Below are 21,104 nucleotides of genomic sequence, written 5' to 3'. Positions count from 1 at the left end.
ACTCCACCAAACACCATCAAACTCCACCAAACACCATCATTCTCCATTAAACACCATCAAACTCCACCAAACACCATCATTCCCATCATACTCCACCAAACACCATCATTCCCCATCATACTACACCAAACACCATCACTCCCCATTAAACACCATTAAACTCCATCAAACTCCACCAAACACCATAATTCTCTATCAAACACCATCAAACTCCACCAAACACCATCATTCCCCATCATACTACACCAAACAACATCATTCTCTATCAAACACCATTAAACTCCATCAAACACCATCATTCCCCATCAAACACCATCAAACACTATTAAACTCCACCCAACACCATCAAACTCCACCAAACACCATCATTCTTCATCAAACTCCACCCCACACCATAATTTCCCATCATACTCCACCAAACACCATCATTCTTTATCAAACACCATCAAACTCCACCAAACACCATCATCCTCTATCAAACATCATCAAACTCCATCACATTAAATCAGCCATAACATTAAAACCACCTGCCTAGCCCCCCCTCGTTCCACCGAAATAGCTCCTACCTGTCAAGGCATGAACTCTGCAAGGCCTTCACTAGTACCTCAAGATCCTTTAGGTCATTGTGAGGTGGGGCCTCCTTGAGTATTGTTGAGTTGTGGACTTCAGGGCCCATGTGGGGCCTGTATGATTAGTCCAGCTGGGAAGCAGGAAGTTTTGTCTAGGGGATCCATGTTGGCCCCACATATGGATGCTCACCAGAGTCAGTAATGGGACCAGGAAGGGATAATCATGGCTCACATCTGGGTTGGACGCTGAATACGGGGCCCATGTGAGATTAAGGTGGGCTTTAACGATGGGGCCCACTGGGACAACACATGTACAAACCCACTCAGAACCCATGCCCACCTGGAACCAACCCGGAAGCCCACATTCCACCCGTGTGAGCCCCACATGAGCAGGTTGGCTGGGTAATCTTCAGTTGTCATGTGCTGTAATTCTACAAGAGCTTCCCATCAGGACAGTGACCCGGTCTGAAGACCTTCCCCATCCACTTTGCGGTTCCTGTTAGCCGCCTGGGTCTCATCTTTCAGCACTCTGGCCTGCCTTTCCAGGCCCAGACCGTGGTTTCCTCTGTTTGTTGTGGCCGCGCTGGTTGTGGCCTGAGGCCGGTCGTAAAGCAGAGAGGGGAGGCCGTCCTGCAGCTTTCAGAGCCTCTCAAAGTGACTCTCTCGCTCTGCTCATTAGGCTGGAGTGGATTGATTTATTAGTTATTGCTGTGAGAGTGTGTGTGTGTGTGTGAGTGTGTGTGTGTGAGTGTGTGTGTGTGTGTGTGTAAAGAGAGAGAGTGTGTGTGATTCAAAGCTGGGGAGCTAAACCTGCAGCTCACATTTTAATTTGTGTTGCCGGGTCCTGCGGGGCTTGTGTTCCGCCTGCAGATAAGAAATCAGCAAGGGCCGAGATTGTGAGTATGAGAGGACAAGGGAGCGCGAGAGTGAGCGAGAGTGAGCGAGAGTGAGAGTGAGTGGGAGAGAGAGAGAGAGAGAGAGAGTGTTGAATATGCTCTACATGTCACACGATCAAGTTAGCAGGTCACCGGAGACACGGATCTGAATTATATGAGCCTTTAAAAAAGGAAGATGAGACCTCCTTCACTACACTACACTATGTGTCCAAATGTTTATGGACACCCCTTCCAATGAACCATCTGGCTAATTTAAGTTGCACCCAGTGCTGACACAGATGTGCAAATGCACAAACACACACACACACATACACATACTTGTCTAGTCCCTATGGATAAGTACTGCCAAAAGAATAGTACTCTCTGGAGCAGATAGATAAACATCATGAACCTATTGGCACCATTCTCCCTAACGCTAGGAGTGGGCTATAGGGATATGAGAGTTAGAGAGGGAGAGAGAGAGAGAGATATGGAGAGAGTTAGAGAGGGAGAGAGAGAGAGAAGGGAGAGAGAGATATGGAGAGAGTTAGAGAGGGAGAGAGAGAGAGAAGGGGGAGAGAGAGATATGGAGAGAGTTAGAGAGAGAGAGAGAGAGAGAGCGAAACACACTGATGCTCCATGTTGAGTGTTAATAATTAGGTGTGTGTTCCCTTCCTGTGCTCTCAGCTCCCGGCTCATGATTGGCTCCTGAAGGCTGCTCTAGGTGAGCTGCTGACCAATCCCAGCGCAGCTTGTGTGGCCGAGCAGGCGGCTGAGTGACTGGGTGGACAGATGGTGACAGCGAGAGGTTCTGGACGGTGGACAAGTGACGGACACTGCTGAGATCAAACATCCCTCACCACCTTCTGGTGCTGTTAGTGGTGCGCTGCCTGTCCGAGGGGCGGGGCAGCTCTCCGTCTGTACAGCTCAGAGCGTCACACTGAGATACACTATGTGTCCAAAAGTTTGTGGACACCCCTTCTAATGAATGCATTCAGCTTCTTTAAGCTGCACCCTTTGCTGACACAGATGTGCAGATGCACACACACAGCTTGTCTAGTCCCTGTAGAGAAGAAGTACTGCCAATAGAATAGGACCCTCTGGAGCAGTTTGCCTCCTACTGCAGTTTGCCTCCACCCATTCAGCCTACTGCAGTTTATAGCCCCACCTATTCAACCTACTGCAGTTCATTGCCCACCCCATTCAGCCTACTGCAGTTCATAGCCCCACCCATTCAGCCTAAAGCAATTTATAGCCCCGCCCCATTCAGCATAAAGCAGTTTATAGCCCCGCCCCATTCAGCCTACAGCAGTTCATAGCCCCACCCCATTCAGCCTACAACAGTTTATAGCCCCACCCCATTCAGCCTACAGCAGTTCATAGCCCCACCCATTCAGCCTATACCAGTTTAGCCCCACCCATTCAACCTACTGCAGTTTAGTCCCACCCATTCAGCCTACAGCAGTTTAGTCCCACCCATTCAGCCTACAGCAGTTCATAGCCCCACCCATTCAGCCTAAAGCAGTTCATAGCCCCACCCATTCAGCCTAAAGCAGTTCATAGCCCCACCCATTCAGCCTATACCAGTTTAGCCCCACCCATTCAACCTACTGCAGTTTAGTCCCACCCATTCAGCCTACAGCAGTTTAGTCCCACCCATTCAGCCTACAGCAGTTCATAGCCCCACCCATTCAGCATAAAGCAGTTTATAGCCCCACCCATTCAGCCTACAGCAGTTCATAGCCCCACCCATTCAGCCTAAAGCAGTTCATAGCCCCACCCCATTCAGCCTACAGCAGTTCATAGCTCCACCCATTCAGCCTAAAGCAGTTTATAGCCCCACCCCATTCAGCCTAAAGCAGTTTATAGCCCCACCCCATTCAGCCTACAGCAGTTCATAGCCCCACCCATTCAGCCTACAGCAGTTCATAGCCCCCCATTCAGCCTATACCAGTTTAGCCCCACCCATTCAACCTACACCAGTTTAGCCCCACCCATTCAGCCTACAGCAGTTTATAGCCCCACCCCATTCAGCCTACAGCAGTTCATAGCCCCACCCATTCAGCCTAAAGCAATTTATAGCCCCACCCATTCAACCTACTGCAGTTTAGTCCCACCCCTTCAGCCTACTGCAGTTTAGTCCCACCCCTTCAGCCTACAGCAGTTTATAGCCCCACCCCATTCAGCCTACTGCAGTTTAGTCCCACCCCTTCAACCTACTGCAGTTTAGTCCCACCCTATTCAGCCTACAGCAGTTCATAGCCCCCCATTCAGCCTATACCAGTTTAGCCCCACCCATTCAACCTACACCAGTTTAGTCCCACCCCTTCAGCCTACAGCAGTTCATAGCCCCACCCCTTCAGCCTACAGCAGTTCATAGCCCATGTAGGCTGTATTTCAGGTGGGCTGAGGAGGTACAGTGCTCCCATTGGCTCGCAGTGATTCTGCCTTCAAGCTCAGCTTTATTAACGACCATTTGCTTATTGTGAGGCATTTCTGGCAGTGTGAAGCAGGTCTGTTCCAGCAGATGCTCGCACTAACACTGAGCGCATGACGCCAAACAGCTCGACCAGAGAAAATCAGCCGAAAACATTGGGCTTCCAGAGACAATCCGCTCTTCTGTTCCTCTCCAGCCTCCTTCTGAGGGACACGTCTGTTAGGAACAATGGCATATGACCATAAACCTCCATAAACCACAAGAAATCTCTCTCTCGCCTGTTCGCACCCTCCTCCCTTACTGCTCCTCTCTCCCCATGCTCAGTTCCCACGAGGATTGTGGGCAAATATTATGTGTAACTGAGGGACGGCAGTGTTACTGGGTGTCAAAGGTGACGGAGTCAGGAGGTCGCGGTGTCACTGTGTGCAGATTGATGTGCGGAGGCCTGCGGAGGACTCCCTCACCGACTCGTCCGTTCACTGATTTGTATCCGTTCTCTGGTGTCCAGCAGCAGAAGGCTCAGCTAAACGCTACAATAGACACACACTGTCTGTCAGTAAACCCACTGAGCAGTGCGCATGAATGATTTCACAGCGGGAGACCTCCAGGGTGTGTGTGTGTGTGTGTGTGTGTGCGTGTGTGTGTGTGTGTGTGTGTTTGCATGTTCAGTCCTAACACATGTCCTAACTTTTAATGGCTTGCAGATGGCACCTGTTATTGTTATACATGCATATAATAATAATAATAATAGTAATAGCCTTTTTGGAGGACAAAAGTATTGGGACACCTGCTGATTCATCGTTTCTTCTCATTAATATATATATATATATATAAAAAAAGAGCTGATCCTGCTTTTGCTGGAGTAGCTGTCTCTGCTGTCCAGGGTAGAAGAAGGCTTTCTACTAGATCTTGGAGCAGCATTGCTGTGAGGATTTGATTGCATTCAGCGACAAGAGTGTTAGTGAGGTCAGGATGTTGGATGATGAGCACCACCCCACCTCATCATCCCCAACTCATCCCAAAAGTACTGGATGGAGCTCCACCACCATCATTCCAGAGAATGATCCACAGCTCAATGCTGCTGCTGGGGGCTTTATACCCCTCTAGCCCACGCCTGGCATTATTAGGCAGCATGGTGCTGATAGGGTCATGACGTTCATCTGCTTTAGAGAGTCCTATTCTATTGGCAGTACTTCTTCTCTACAGGGACTAGACGAGCTGTGTGTGTGTGTGTGTGTGTGTGTGTGTGTGTGTGTGTGTGTGTGTGCATTTGTGTCTCAGCAATGGGTGCAGAAGAGGTGTCCACAAATATTTGGACATTTTTATTCATATATATATATATGTAAATAGATATTTTATGAAAACAAGTGTGTGTGTGTGTGTCTTTGAAGACTGTTTGGGTTCTTTTTTGTCCAAACAGCCTTTCAGTTCCTCCATTATCTTCTAAAGCTTCGACACATCCAAGTTTACTCCACGTCTAAAATTGAACCAAGAGCAGTGTTTTCTATTATTCATGCATATCAGAGTGTGTGTGTGTGTGTGTGTGAGTGTGTGAGTGTGTGAGTGTGTGAGTGTGTGTGTGTGTGAGTGTGTGTGAGTGTGTGTGAGTGTGTCGACTGAAGTCCCGTGCTCTTTTGCATGATAAAAATGCACATTTCTGATCTTCCTAATGAGAGTAAATATCCCAGCCTGGCGGGAGCAGGTCTGATTGGACACAGGAAGCGCTCTGAAGTGGCCATTAGTGTCCATTAGCAGAGTAGACTGTGTGTGTGTGTGTGTGTGTGTGTGTGTGTGTGTGTGTGTGTGTGTGTGTGTGTGTGTGAGGTCAGGGGTTGGATGATCTGGGGCTGGTTTTGGCTTTAATGGGCAGATGAATAAAACCAGTGATGGTTCTTAAATCAGCTCCATCTCTCTGACCTGCTGCGTAGTTACACCCTGAGCTCGGAGACGGGCGGACAGGTGGAGCGACTCGGAGACGGGCGGACAGGTGGAGCGACTCGGAGACGGGCGGACAGGTGGAGCGACTGTGGAAGGAGCAGATTATAAACTTTCTGACCACATTCGAGTGTCTCTGAGGAGAGGAGGAGATCTTTAAGGGTTAATATGCTGAGAACTGTGATTTTGGCTGCTGTCGGATGCTAACCCTGAGCTAATACCTTAGCCACATGCTACCTCACTAGCCCTGAGCTAATACCTTAGCCACATGCTACCTCACTAGCCCTGAGCTAATACCTTAGCCACATGCTATAACACTAACCCTGAGCTAATACCTTAGCCACATGCTACCTCACTAGCCCTGAGCTAATACCTTAGCCACATGCTACCTCACTAGCCCTGAGCTAATACCTTAGCCACATGCTACCTCACTAGCCCTGAGCTAATACCTTAGCCACATGCTATAACACTAGCCCTGAGCTAATACCTTAGCCACATGCTATAACACTAACCCTGAGCTAATACCTTAGCCACATGCTATAACACTAGCCCTGAGCTAATACCTTAGCCACATGCTATAACACTAACCCTGAGCTAATACCTTAGCCACATGCTATAACACTAGCCCTGAGCTAATACCTTAGCCACATGCTATAACACTAGCCCTGAGCTAATACCTTAGCCACATGCTATAACACTAACCCTGAGCTAATACCTTAGCCACATGCTATAACACTAACCCTGAGCTAATACCTTAGCCACATGCTATAACACTAGCCCTGAGCTAATACCTTAGCCACATGCTACCTCACTAGCCCTGAGCTAATACCTTAGCCACATGCTACCTCACTAACCCTGAGCTAATACCTTAGCCACATGCTACCTCACTAACCCTGAGCTAATACCTTAGCCACATGCTATAACACTAACCCTGAGCTAATACCTTAGCCACATGCTATAACACTAACCCTGAGCTAATACCTTAGCCACATGCTACCTCACTAGCCCTGAGCTAATACCTTAGCCACATGCTACCTCACTAGCCCTGAGCTAATACCTTAGCCACATGCTACCTCACTAACCCTGAGCTAATACCTTAGCCACATGCTACCTCACTAACCCTGAGCTAATACCTTAGCCACATGCTATAACACTAACCCTGAGCTAATACCTTAGCCACATGCTATAACACTAACCCTGAGCTAATACCTTAGCCACATGCTACCTCACTAGCCCTGAGCTAATACCTTAGCCACATGCTACCTCACTAACCCTGAGCTAATACCTTAGCCACATGCTATAACACTAACCCTGAGCTAATACCTTAGCCACATGCTACCTCACTAGCCCTGAGCTAATACCTTAGCCACATGCTACCTCACTAGCCCTGAGCTAATACCTTAGCCACATGCTACCTCACTAGCCCTGAGCTAATACCTTAGCCACATGCTATAACACTAGCCCTGAGCTAATACCTTAGCCACATGCTATAACACTAACCCTGAGCTAATACCTTAGCCACATGCTATAACACTAGCCCTGAGCTAATACCTTAGCCACATGCTATAACACTAACCCTGAGCTAATACCTTAGCCACATGCTATAACACTAGCCCTGAGCTAATACCTTAGCCACATGCTATAACACTAGCCCTGAGCTAATACCTTAGCCACATGCTATAACACTAACCCTGAGCTAATACCTTAGCCACATGCTATAACACTAGCCCTGAGCTAATACCTTAGCCACATGCTATAACACTAACCCTGAGCTAATACCTTAGCCACATGCTATAACACTAGCCCTGAGCTAATACCTTAGCCACATGCTATAACACTAGCCCTGAGCTAATACCTTAGCCACATGCTATAACACTAACCCTGAGCTAATACCTTAGCCACATGCTGTTACATTAGTCACACGCTAATTCTCCAGGCCTGAGCTAATACCATAGCCCCATGCTACCTCACTAGCCCTGAGCTAATACCATAGCCCCATGCTACCTCACTAGCCCTGGGCTAATACCATAGCCTCATGCTACCTCACTAGCCCTGAGCTAATACCATAGCCCCATGCTACCTCACTACCTCACTAGCCCTGAGCTAATACCATAGCCCCATGCTACCTCACTAGCCCTGAGCTAATACCATAGCCCCATGCTACCTCACTACCTCACTAGCCCTGAGCTAATACCATAGCCCCATGCTACCTCACTAGCCCTGAGCTAATACCATAGCCCCATGCTACCTCACTAGCCCTGAGCTAATACCATAGCCCCATGCTACCTCACTACCTCACTAGCCCTGAGCTAATACCATAGCCCCATGCTACCTCACTAGCCCTGAGCTAATACCATAGCCCCATGCTACCTCACTACCTCACTAGCCCTGAGCTAATACCATAGCCCCATGCTACCTCACTAGCCCTGAGCTAATACCATAGCCCCATGCTACCTCACTAGCCCTGAGCTAATACCATAGCCCCATGCTACCTCACTACCTCACTAGCCCTGAGCTAATACCATAGCCCCATGCTACCTCACTAGCCCTGAGCTAATACCATAGCCCCATGCTACCTCACTACCTCACTAGCCCTGAGCTAATACCATAGCCCCATGCTACCTCACTAGCCCTGAGCTAATACCATAGCCCCATGCTACCTCACTACCTCACTAGCCCTGAGCTAATACCATAGCCCCATGCTACCTCACTAGCCCTGAGCTAATACCATAGCCCCATGCTACCTCACTACCTCACTAGCCCTGAGCTAATACCATAGCCCCATGCTACCTCACTAGCCCTGAGCTAATACCATAGCCCCATGCTACCTCACTAGCCCTGGGCTAATACCATAGCCCCATGCTACCTCACTACCTCACTAGCCCTGAGCTAATACCATAGCCCCATGCTACCTCACTAGCCCTGGGCTAATACCATAGCCCCATGCTACCTCACTACCTCACTACCTGGGTGGTCATTAAGCCTATAGCAGGGCTGCTGTCCTCCAGTGGGCTGGGCTGAGTGTTCGGCTGTGCTGCTGGAGAAGTGCACCGTCCTCGGCTCAGCTGGCTCTCCGGTGCTGAACAGGCAGATCCTGGTGTTCAGGGAGAGTTGGGGACTCTGTCCTAGATAGTGGAGCTGAAAGTAGGTTAATAGGGACTGTTTTATTCCTGACTGGGTTTTTTACTTTTTAGCGAGCGGAGTGATCCGGGTGTGGGAAACTGACACACAGTGAATTATTGTAATAAGCTGCTGATTTCTGCAGAGTTTAAACACTTTAATAAACCGCCCAGAAAAAAGACGTCCCACTGCGCCGCTCGCTGTTCCTGGGCTCGGCTTTGCTCTTATCTCGGTGGTGGCAGCAGCGGCGGCGGCGGCGGCGGCCTCTCTTTGAGGTCTGTGCGGTTCGGACAAATGACCTTGCTGGCCAAGACCTTTTGTATTTCAACACACCGTGTTACTGTGCCTTTAAGACTCCCATATGTAAATGTGTTCTGTGTTTTGATTGGCTGCCCTGTACTGTACCGCTTTTAAAGCTGTCCAATGGAAACACTTCTTATAACTTCAGCAGGAGTGGGCGGTGCTACATTACCATAGGCTGACCATAACATGTGGCCGTTCTGTTTGGACAAAAGTATTTGGACACCATATCCAAATGGCACCATGCTGCCTAATACCAGGCGTGAGCTAGTAGAGGGGTTTAAAGCCCCCCAGCATTGAGAAGCTGTGGAGCAGTTGAAGAAGAGCTGTGTTCTCTGGAATGATGGATGGTGGTGGAACTCCATCCAGTACTTTTGGGATGAGTTGGGGAGTTGGGGATGATGAGGTGAGGATCATCATCCAACATCCTGACCTCACTAATGCTCTTGTTGTCGCTGAATGCAATCAAATCCTCACAGCAATGCTCCATCAAAGTCTAGTAGAAGGCCTCCTTCCCTGGACAGGAGAGACAGTTACTCCAGCAAAAGCAGGATCAACTCTTTTTTTAATAGCCTTGATTATAGAAGGAACAAGGAATGAGCAGGTGTCCCAATACTTTTGTCCAAACGTGCAGCTGTGACAGTAGCTGCTGTATTGTAGCGTTCATTAATGTAATATCTGCACTTGGTGAAGATAAACTCTGACTCAGTGGATTATACACTCCGCAGGCCCCTGCAGGTCACCCCTGCAGGGCAGTGGTGAATCAGCGGTTAGAGCGCCGGGATATCGATAACAGGGTTGTGGGTTCGATTCCCGGGCTCGGCAAGCTGCCACTGTTGGGTCCTTGAGCAAGGCCCTTTACCCTCTCTGCTCCCCGGGCGCTGGAGTTGGCTGCCCACCGCTCTGGGTGTGTGTGTGTACTCACTGCCCCGAACACATGTGTGTGTGTGTGTGTGTGTGTGTTCACTACCAGATGGGTTAAATGCGGAGGACACATTTCGCTGTACAGTGACGAATACGTGCACCTTTACCCCCAGTGTGCTGCTCTTCAGGGAAGTTCACCTTGGATCTGGGGTTCAGATCTGAAATATGGGCCAGGAGTGCAGATTTGGTGTATGGTTCTGGAGGGTGGGCCTGGAGTCTGGATCTGGAGCGTTGATGTGAAGTGTGGAATGTGGGTGTGGAGTGTTTTTGTATCTGGATCTGGAATGTGGGAGAGGGGTCTGGATCTGGAGTGATGGTCTTCAGCAGTGAGCCTCTGGAGTGTGGAACTGAAGCGTGGATTAGCAGTGCGACTGGTTCTGGAGTATGGAGTGCGGGCCTGGAGTGCGGGCCTGGAGTGCGGGCCTGGAGTGCGGGCCTGGAGTGCGGGCCTGGAGTGCGGGCCTGGAGTGTAAATATGGAGTGTTGGGCCTGGAGTGCGGGCCTGGAGTGCGGGCCTGGAGTGCGAGCCTGGAGTGCGGGCCTGGAGTGCGGGCCTGGAGTGTAAATATGGAGTGTTGGGCCTGGAGTGTGGATGTGGGGTCTGGACCTGGAGCGTGGGCCTGGAGTGTGAATTTAGAATGTGTGTCTGGAGTGGAGGTCTACAGTGTGTGTCTGGAGTGGAGGTCTACAGTGTGTGTCTGGAGTGGAGGTCTTCAGTGTGTGTGTCTGGAGTGGAGGTCTTCAGTGTGTGTCTGGAGTGGAGGTCTTCAGTGTGTGTGTCTGGAGTGGAGGTCTACAGTGTGTGTGTCTGGAGTGGAGGTCTTCAGTGTGTGTGTCTGGAGTGGAGGTCTTCAGTGTGTGTGTGTCTGGAGTGGAGGTCTTCAGTGTGTGTCTGGAGTGGAGGTCTTCAGTGTGTGTCTGGAGTGGAGGTCTTCAGTGTGTGTGTCTGGAGTGGAGGTCTTCAGTGTGTGTCTGGAGTGGAGGTCCTCAGTGTGTGTCTGGAGTGGAGGTCCTCAGTGTGTGTCTGGAGTGGAGGTCCTCAGTGTGTGTGTCTGGAGTGGAGGTCTTCAGTGTGTGTCTGGAGTGGAGGTCTTCAGTGTGTGTGTCTGGAGTGGAGGTCTTCAGTGTGTGTGTCTGGAGTGGAGGTCTTCAGTGTGTGTGTCTGGAGTGGAGGTCTTCAGTGTGTGTGTGTCTGGAGTGGAGGTCTTCAGTGTGTGTCTGGAGTGGAGGTCTTCAGTGTGTGTCTGGAGTGGAGGTCTTCAGTGTGTGTGTCTGGAGTGGAGGTCTTCAGTGTGTGTCTGGAGTGGAGGTCCTCAGTGTGTGTCTGGAGTGGAGGTCCTCAGTGTGTGTCTGGAGTGGAGGTCCTCAGTGTGTGTCTGGAGTGGAGGTCCTCAGTGTGTGTCTGGAGTGGAGGTCTTCAGTGTGTGTCTGGAGTGGAGGTCTTCAGTGTGTGTCTGGAGTGGAGGTCTTCAGTGTGTGTCTGGAGTGGAGGTCTTCAGTGTGTGTCTGGAGTGGAGGTCTTCAGTGTGTGTCTGGAGTGGAGGTCTACAGTGTGTGTCTGGAGTGGAGGTCTTCAGTGTGTGTCTGGAGTGGAGGTCTTCAGTGTGTGTGTCTGGAGTGGAGGTCTTCAGTGTGTGTCTGGAGTGGAGGTCTTCAGTGTGTGTCTGGAGTGGAGGTCTTCAGTGTGTGTCTGGAGTGGAGGTCTTCAGTGTGTGTCTGGAGTGGAGGTCTTCAGTGTGTGTCTGGAGTGGAGGTCTACAGTGTGTGTCTGGAGTGGAGGTCTTCAGTGTGTGTCTGGAGTGGAGGTCTTCAGTGTGTGTCTGGAGTGGAGGTCTACAGTGTGTGTCTGGAGTGGAGGTCTTCAGTGTGTGTGTCTGGAGTGGAGGTCTACAGTGTGTGTCTGGAGTGGAGGTCTTCAGTGTGTGTGTCTGGAGTGGAGGTCTTCAGTGTGTGTCTGGAGTGGAGGTCTACAGTGTGTGTCTGGAGTGGAGGTCTACAGTGTGTGTGTCTGGAGTGGAGGTCTACAGTGTGTGTGTCTGGAGTGGAGGTCTTCAGTGTGTGTCTGGAGTGGAGGTCTTCAGTGTGTGTCTGGAGTGGAGGTCTTCAGTGTGTGTCTGGAGTGGAGGTCTTCAGTGTGTGTCTGGAGTGGAGGTCCTCAGTGTGTGTCTGGAGTGGAGGTCTTCAGTGTGTGTCTGGAGTGGAGGTCTTCAGTGTGTGTGTCTGGAGTGGAGGTCTTCAGTGTGTGTCTGGAGTGGAGGTCTTCAGTGTGTGTGTCTGGAGTGGAGGTCTACAGTGTGTGTCTGGAGTGGAGGTCTTCAGTGTGTGTCTGGAGTGGAGGTCTACAGTGTGTGTCTGGAGTATTGATAAGCAGAGTGTGGAGTGTGTAAACCTTCTATAGACCTGGAACAGTTTTACCTGCAGCACCTGTTGGGAGACTCTGCGAGTGATCAAGACGAACACACACTCGAGCCAGCTGTCAGCACCTGCTGCCAAGGCTGGGGATTAGAGAGTCATCTCCCTGCTGACAGCCATGTTTCCACACACACACACACACACACACACACACACACACTGTGGGACAATGTCTTGTGTATCTGATGGGATGGGTCTGCTTATATCTGCACCTTTCCTTGTGTTTGGATATTCTCACTTCTCTCTGTTTGTCTCTGGCTGGGAATGAGCCAATCATGTGCAGAGAAGCTTGTGTGGGTGGAGAATGTGGGTGGAGCATGGACAGCACATCATCTCTCAAAAGTGAAGCCACCTCAGATCTAGCTCAAGTCTTTAGAGGTTCTCCACACTCTTTCGCAGAACTTGAAGTGGTTCTTTTTTACGGCAGGGTTTGGCAAAGGAGGCCAGAGTCCAGCCCAGGTTGCTGATTCCCCTGCTCTTACAGAGAGCTGGAGAACCCTGGAGAACCCCGGAGAACCCTTAGGTGTATATAGAGCCCATTTCTCACCAGCGTTTCCCACTCACATGGTGCGTAAGTGCATTTGGGCTGGAGTGGCTTTATTTTCTCTAAAACGAGTGTTAATGTGTGTGTGTATGTGTGTGTTTCTTACAGCAGTGTGCTGGATGTAAACTGATATGTGTGTCAGAAATGTGTACAAATGTTTGTGGACACCCCTACTAATAAATGCATTCAACTAATTTAAGTTGCACCCATTGCTGCTGACACACACAAACAGCTTGTCTAGTCCCTGTAGAGACGTCCTGCCAGTAGAATAGGACTCTCTCTCTGGAGCAGATAAACATCATGACCCTATTGGCACCATGCTGCGTGGGCTAGTAGAGGGGTATAAAGCCCTCCAGCATTGAGGAGCTGTGGAGCAGTGGAAGAACTGTGCTCTCTGGACTTTTGGGATGGGTTGAGGAGTTAGGGGTGACGAGGTGGGGTGTTGATGATCCAACATCCTGACCTCACTGATGCTCTTGATGCAGAATGCAGTCCTCCTCCAAAATCTAGTAGTTGGAAGCCTTCTTTTTCCCTGGACAGTAGAGACAGTTACTTCAACAAAAGCAGGATGCACTTTTCTAGTACCCTTGATTTCAGAAGAAACGAGCAGGTGTCCCAATACTTTTGTCAATGCTTTTTCCCCCCTCTCTCTCTCTCTCATGATCAAAAACACTTTTTCCAGATGAGTGTTTCTCATGAGCACAACAAAAGCGTTCCTGCCCTGGTTCTGTGTGTGTGTGTGTGTGTGTGTGTGTGTGTGTGTGTGTGTGTGAGAGAGAGTGTGTTCAGCTTGTTCTAGGCCTGAGTTCTCCTGAGGTTAGTCAGAGTTCTTCCAAGTTAAAGCCATAAAAAGAATATTTAATGTTTGTAGGCTGCAGAGTGGCCGTATATCTGGGAGGATTCTGGAAGTTAGCTAAGCTCAGTGTGTGTGTGTGTGTGTGTGTGTATATCAGAGGCTCCTGGGTCTCTGGTGCAGATGAGGGTCTGTGTTTGTCCTACCCCAGGCCTGTGATGATTCTCCAGAAGAATGTGTGATATTTTCCAAATGCCAGTGAAAGTGAAGCTCCCTGAGTTCACACTCACACTGTGTGTGTGTGTGTGTGTGTGTGTGTGTGTGTGTGTGTGTGTGTGTGTGTGTGTCTGCGCTCTGGTCCAGCTTGATCATAGCTATGGTTGCTAGGGATACACAATCTCTCATCAGACAGATGTTAAGATGTTTAGATACAGTCTATGGACAAAAGTATTGGGACACCTGACCGTTCATTGTTTCTTGTCCAAGGAAGAAGGCTTTCTGTTTTGGATTTTGGAGGAACACTGCTGTTAGCATTTGATTGCATTCAGCGACAAGAGCGTTTGTGAAGTCTGGATGTTGGAGGATCGCCACCCCACCTCATCCCCATCCTCAGAGTGTGGCTCTGGGACTCGGCTCTGGGGCAATGGTTCTATGGGTCTGGATTGTATACCTTGTAATACAGATCTGGAGTGTGGATCTAAATTGTGTATCTAGAGTGTTGATCCAGAACACCAGTGTTTGGACCTTAAGTTTGGACCCTGACTGCAGTTTCCAGTCCCGGGTTCTGTAAACACTGTAGCGATACACTGCACCTACCAGCGACGACATCCTCCAGGACTGGAGACTGGATTCTGAGTCCGATTTGAAGACCCCTGATCTAGAATACGTATCTGGAGCGTGGTTCTGAGGACTGGGACAGTTCCCAGTGGGCCGCTGAGGGAGCGAGCGAGAGAGAGAGAGAGAGAGAGAGAGAGAGAGAAACTGCATTAAAAGTATATGTAGAGCTTGTAGGTGTGAGAAGAACTGAACAGTGGAGAGAGAAGTGAAGTGTGTGTGTGGGGGGGTCTGCTCTGGCTTGTGGGGGTCTTTGTGGTTGTGGTGGTGGGCTGGTCCAGACAGAAGAAAGTCCAGGGCTGAAGTCTGGAGTGTGTTTCTCCACTGAGACCCCTGTACAGGTCAGCCAAAAAGTGAGGTCACTCAGTGTACAGGAGGACACTGTACTAAAGCCAAAACTACCCCACCTCCCACTCCTCCACACACACACACACACACACACACACACACACACACACACACACACACACACACCGTCCCTCACTCCCTGTCTAAGTGTACAGAGAGACAGTGAACAGGAGGACACTTACTTCTAAGACCAAAATACCCTGCCTCCCACTCCTACACACACACACACACACACACACACACACACACACACACACACACACATACACACACACACACACATATATACACACACACACACACACACACACACACATATACACTCCCTCTGTCGTCTCTCTGTTTTTGCAACTCCTTGCCCTCTTGATGTCAAGTCCAAGTTCACCTTCAATGGTGCTTTATTGACATTAATGGACAAAAGTATTTGGACATGTTGGACACTCATGGGTATGAAATTAAGGGAATTTAAAGAGCTGATCCTGCTTCTGTTGGAGTAACTGTCTCTACTGTCCAGAGAATAAGACTTTCTACTAGATTTTGGAGGAGCATTGCTGTGAGGATTTGATTGCATTCAACGACAAGAGCGTTAGTGAGGTCAGGATGTTGGATGATGATGATCCTCACCTCATCATCCCCAACTCATCCCAAAAGTATTGGTTGGAGCTCCACCACCATCCATCATTCCAGAGAACACAGTTCTTCCACTGCTCCACAGCTTCTCAATGCTGGGGGGCTTTATACCCTCCTCTAGCCCACGCCTCTGGGAGTTTTGGCTCTAGGAGTAGTTCCAGGAGCAGCTCTCTCTCTCTCTCTCTCTCTCTCTCTCGCTCTCTCTCTCTCTCTCTCTCTCTCCCTCAGCAGCAGCAGCTGTTGTATTTAGGGGAGCAGATCTTGAACGAGCACACCCAGAGGTTCTCTCTGCATGATGGGAAAAGCACACACACACACACACACACACACACACATACACACACACACACACACACACACACTGCCTCAGTACAGAAACATCTGTTTACCTTCCTCTTTAAAACCCAACGTTCTCCAACAAACTCCTACAGACTCAGCGCTGGGGCAGCTCGTGACAGCTGGCAGTTTATAGAACCTTCTTCCTTATTCACACTGTTCTAGAACCTTCTCACTCATCCACGCGGTTCTAGAACTGTTCTAGAATTTTCACCCTGTTGCTAAAGTTTTCTTCTTCAATTCTCTTTGTTCTAGAATGTTTTCCATGTCACTTTGCTCCACAGTGTTCTCCTCATTTACACTGTTCTAGAACCATCTCCCTCATTTACTCTGTTCTAGAACCATCTCCCTCATTTACACTGTTCTAGAACCATCTCCCTCATTCACACTGTTCTAGAACCTTCTCCCTCATTTACACTGTTCCAGAACCTTTTCCCTCATTTACTCTGTTCTAGAACTTTTCCCTCATTTACTCTGTTCTAGAACCATCTCCCTCATTCACGCTGTTCTAGAACCATCTCCCTCATTTACTCTGTTCTAGAACCATCAACCTCATTTACTCTGTTCTAGAACCATCTCCCTCATTCACACTGTTCCAGAACCTTTTCCCTCATTCACACTGTTCCAGAACCTTTTCCCTCATCATTTACTCTGTTCTAGAACCTTCTCCCTCATTTACTCTGTTCTAGAACCATCAACCTCATTTACTCTGTTCTAGAACCATCCCCCTCATTTACTCTGTTCTAGAACTGTTCTAGAATTCTCACACTGTTCTCCAATGTTCTACTGTGATTCACACTGTTCTAGAACAGTACTCTCTTGTTACACAGTTCAAGAACCTAGTTCTCAGATCCACACAGTTCTAGAATGCCCTCCTCATTCACACTGTTCTACATTGTTCTCCCTCTCTCATTTTGTTGTGTGTGTGTGTGTGTGTGTGTGTGTGTGTGTGTGTGTGTGTGTGTGAGCAGACTGCAGCGCTGATGATGAGGATGAGATGTGACAGAGTGTAACAGCTCTGCTGTGTGTAAGGTGTGTGTGTGTGTGTGTGTGTGTGTGTGTGTGTGTGTGTGTGTGTGAGGTGAGAGAGAGAGAGAGTGAGAGAGAGACCTTTATGTGAGCAGGTCACTCGCGCTGCTTGTCTGTCAACACCTGGACATCTCCAACCATGTGAAAGGAGCTTAAACAATGGCGATTGCTGTGTGTGTGTGTGTGTGTGTGTGTGTACATATATGCACAGTATACAGAACACTGTATAATTACTGTATATGATACATATAAAGAACAGCTGTGAGATTCTCATGAGTCAGCAGAGCGCTGGAGACGTTTCTGCACTCTGCTCTGAGCTCAGCACTCGGCCCTGACCCCGCTCTGTAACTTTACGTGGTCTGACTGACACTCGGTGGACACTGAGCTGCTCTCTGTGAGCTGTTCCTCCTAAACTCTTCCACTGTTCAATAATAACACCACTCACAGCTGATGGAGGAGGATCTAGAAGGGAAGGTCTAAATTTCACCAGCTGACTTGTTGTTGGTGGTGCAGCGGTGTCTCCTATTACATACAGAACCACGCTGGAGCTCAGTGAGCTCAAGTCAAGTCAAGTGTGTTTTATTGTCATTTCAGCTACATACAGAGTACACAGTGAAACGAAACAACGTTCCTCCAGGACCATGGTGCAACATAGACAGTGCATACAGAACACAAGTGCAACACAATACAAGTGCGGACAGACAACACAACACAGTACAGACAGAGGATAATAAATAATTGGGGGTAGTGTGCAAATTGTGCAATGTGTAATAAATAGAGTCCAGTGAGGTAGTAAAGTAAAGTAATTAGTGCAATGCTTTGTGCAAAAATGCTTTCCCTTTTTTCCTGGGGTAAATGGTTGGAGAGAGAGAGAGAGAGAGAGAGAGAGACATGTAACAGAAAAGACATCAGTTCAGTCTCTGGAGTTGAGAAGTCTGATGGCTTTGGGGAAGAAGCTGTTGCAGAGTCTGGTCGTGTTGGACCGGATGCTGCGGTACCTTCTTCCTGATGGCGGGAGGGAGAACAGTCTGTGTGAAGGGTGGGTGGAGTCATCCACAATGCTGGTTGCTTTGCGGATGCAGCGGGTGGTGTAAATGTCCATGACGGAGGGGAGAGAGACTCCGATGATCCTCTCAGCTGTCCTCACAAAGCGTTGGAGGGACTTGCGGTCAGAGGCTGTGCAGGTCCCAAACCAGGCAGTGATGCAGCTGCTTAGGATGCTCTCTATGGTTCCCCTATAGAAGAGGGTGAGGATGGGTGGAGGGAGACGGGCCTTTCTCAGCTTCCGGAGGAAGTAGAGACGCTGCTGGGCTTTCTTGGCTGTAGAGCTGGTGTTCAGGGACCAGGTGAGGTTCTCCGCTAGGTGGACACCAAGGAACTTGGTGCTCTTAACGATCTCCACAGAGGAGCCATTGATGTTAAGCGGAGAGTGGTCCGGTCTTGATTTCCTGAAGTCAACAACCATTTCCTTGGTCTTCTCTACATTCCAGTGAAGGTTGTTGACTGTACACCAGTCTGTCAGCTGCTGCACCTCCTCTCTGTATGCTGACTCGTCGCCTTTGCTGATGAGACCCAGCACAGTTGTATCATCGGAAACTTTATGATGCTGTTAGAGCTGTGTTTCGCAACACAGTCATGAGTCAGCAGGGTGAACAACAGAGGACTCAGTACACTGCCCTGGGGTGCCCCAGTGTTCATGGTGATGGTGCTGGAGCTGCTGTCCCCGAACCGGACTAACTGGGGCCTCCCTGTCAGGAAGTCCAGGATCCAGTTGCAGAGGGGGGTGTTGAGGCCCAGCAGGCTTAACTTCCTGGTGAGGTTCTGTGGGATGATGGTGTTGAATGCTGAACTGAAGTCTATGAACAGCATTCTGACGTAGGTGTCCTTCTTCTCCAGGTGGGTAAGGGAGAGATGAAGGGTGGTGGTGATGGCATCGTCTGTGGAGCGGTTGGGACGATATGCAAATTGCAGGGGGTCCAATGAAGAGGGCAGTTGGTTCTTGATGTTCCTCATGACTAACCTCTCGAAGCACTTCATGATGATGGGCGTGAGAGCTACGGGACGGTAGTCATTGAGGCAGGACACCGTGTCATTGAGGCAGGTCACCGTGGACCGACGGTGGTGGTCTTGAGGCACGTTGGGACAGTGGAGCTGCGCAGGGAGACGTTGAAGATGTCCGTGAGAACATCTGTCAACTGGTCTGCACACTCTCTGAGCACTCTGCCGGGGATGTTGTCTGGTCCTGCAGCTTTCCGTGGGTTGACTCTGCGCAGAGTTTTCCTCACGTCCACTGCAGTCAGGCACAACACCTGCTCGTCCGGCTTGGGTGTGGTCTTTCTCACCAACGTGTTGTTCTGTGCCTCAAACCGTGCATAAAAGTCGTTCAGGGCATCGGGGAGGAAGGCATCACTGTCACAGGACGGTGGCATTGTCCTGTAGTTTGTGATTGCCTGCATGCCCTGCCACATGCGCCGCGTGTCACCCGTGTCCTTAAAGTGGTTGTGGATTCTCTGGGCGTGTGCGCGCTTTGTCTCTCGGATGGCTCGTGACAATTTGGCTCTTGCTTTCCTCAGGGCCGCCTTGTCACCCACTCTGAAGGCCGAGTCGCGGGTCCTCAGTAGCGCACGCACCTCAGGAGTCATCCACGGCTTCTGGTTTGGGCGTGTGGTGATGGTCTTGGAGACAGTGACATCATCAATACACTTGCTGATGTAGCCAGTGACTGATGCTGTGTACTCCTCCAAGTTCTTCAGAACCTCCCGTTCTTTCACTGATGTGTGGAGGAAAGACAGACTGCAGGGCTAGAGGCTGGAGTTTATACACCTGTGACTGAATGGGACTGAATCAGACAACAGAATATAGGTGTGTCCCAATACTTTTGTCCATTCAGTGTGTCTATGTGTGTATCTGTGCGTTTGTGTGTGTGTGAGTGTGTCTTCATGCTTCACATAGCTCTCTGTAATTGCTTATTGATCAGGTTTCTCCTCCTGACAGATCAGCAGCCTTCATTTCTGTGCACCATACATCAACACACACACACCACATTCACACATCAACACACACACACACATACAAAAGTGTGAGATAGACAGAGATAGACGATGAGTGTGTCCCCAAGGATGGTGATCGATCTGTGTGTGTGTGTGTGTGTGTGTGTGTGTGTGTGTGTGTGTGTGTGTGAGAGAGAGAGAGAGAGAGAGAGAGAGAGAGAGAGTGTGTGCTGACAGCTGATCCCTCTGCAGCACTCTATTTCTGAGTGTGTTATTCTCCACAAGAGAACACACATAAACAAACACACACACACACACACACACACTTGTGTCCTCCAGCTGCTGGACATTTGGAGTAAAGCAGAGGAGTCCTGGTGGTCTGTCCATCTCCATCCACTGACAGCTTTAACAGGTGGTGGTTCTTAGAGAGATTTGTTAAAATGGGTGTAGATGGGTTTAAATGTGTATTGGTGGTATAGATGGGTATGTACGGTATATGTGGTATAGATGGGTATGTATGGTATAGAAGGGTACGTATGTTATTGGTGGTATAGATGGGTATGTATGGTATAGAAGGGTATGTATGTTATAGGTGGTATAGATGAGTGTGTATGGTATAGAAGGGTATGTATGTTATAGGTGGTATAGATGGGTATGTATGGTATAGAAGGGTATGTATGGTATAGCTGGTATCTATAGGTATAGATGTGTATGGATAGGTATAGATGGGAATGAATGGAATGTATGAGTGTAGATGGTATAGATGGGTATGTATGGTATGGGTGGTATAGATGGGTATGTACGGTATATGTGATATGGATGGGTATGGATGATATATAAGGGTATGTATGTTATAGGTGGTATAGATGGGTATGTATGGTATAGAAGGGTATGTATGGTATGGGTGGTATAGATGGGTATGCATGGTATAGAAGGGTATGTATGTTATAGGTGGTATAGATGGGTATGTATGGTATAGCTGGTATCTATAGGTATAGATGTGTATGGATAGGTATAGATGGGAATGA

The 21,104-nt window shown here is 49.2% G+C and overlaps 1 protein-coding gene across 9 annotated transcripts in view; it reads left to right on the top strand.

Annotated features, from left to right (window-relative positions):
• dip2a (disco-interacting protein 2 homolog A) overlaps positions 1–21,104 on the top strand; it is a 160,469-nt gene that overhangs the window by 27,445 nt on the left and 111,920 nt on the right. The window lies entirely within an intron of this gene.

Source organism: Salminus brasiliensis, chromosome 8 (assembly GCF_030463535.1).
Source record: "Salminus brasiliensis chromosome 8, fSalBra1.hap2, whole genome shotgun sequence".
Classification (NCBI taxonomy): Eukaryota; Metazoa; Chordata; class Actinopteri; order Characiformes; family Bryconidae; genus Salminus; species Salminus brasiliensis.
The sequence above is the reverse complement of the archived record's forward strand: the minus strand, read 5'-3'. Positions and strand labels throughout refer to the sequence as shown.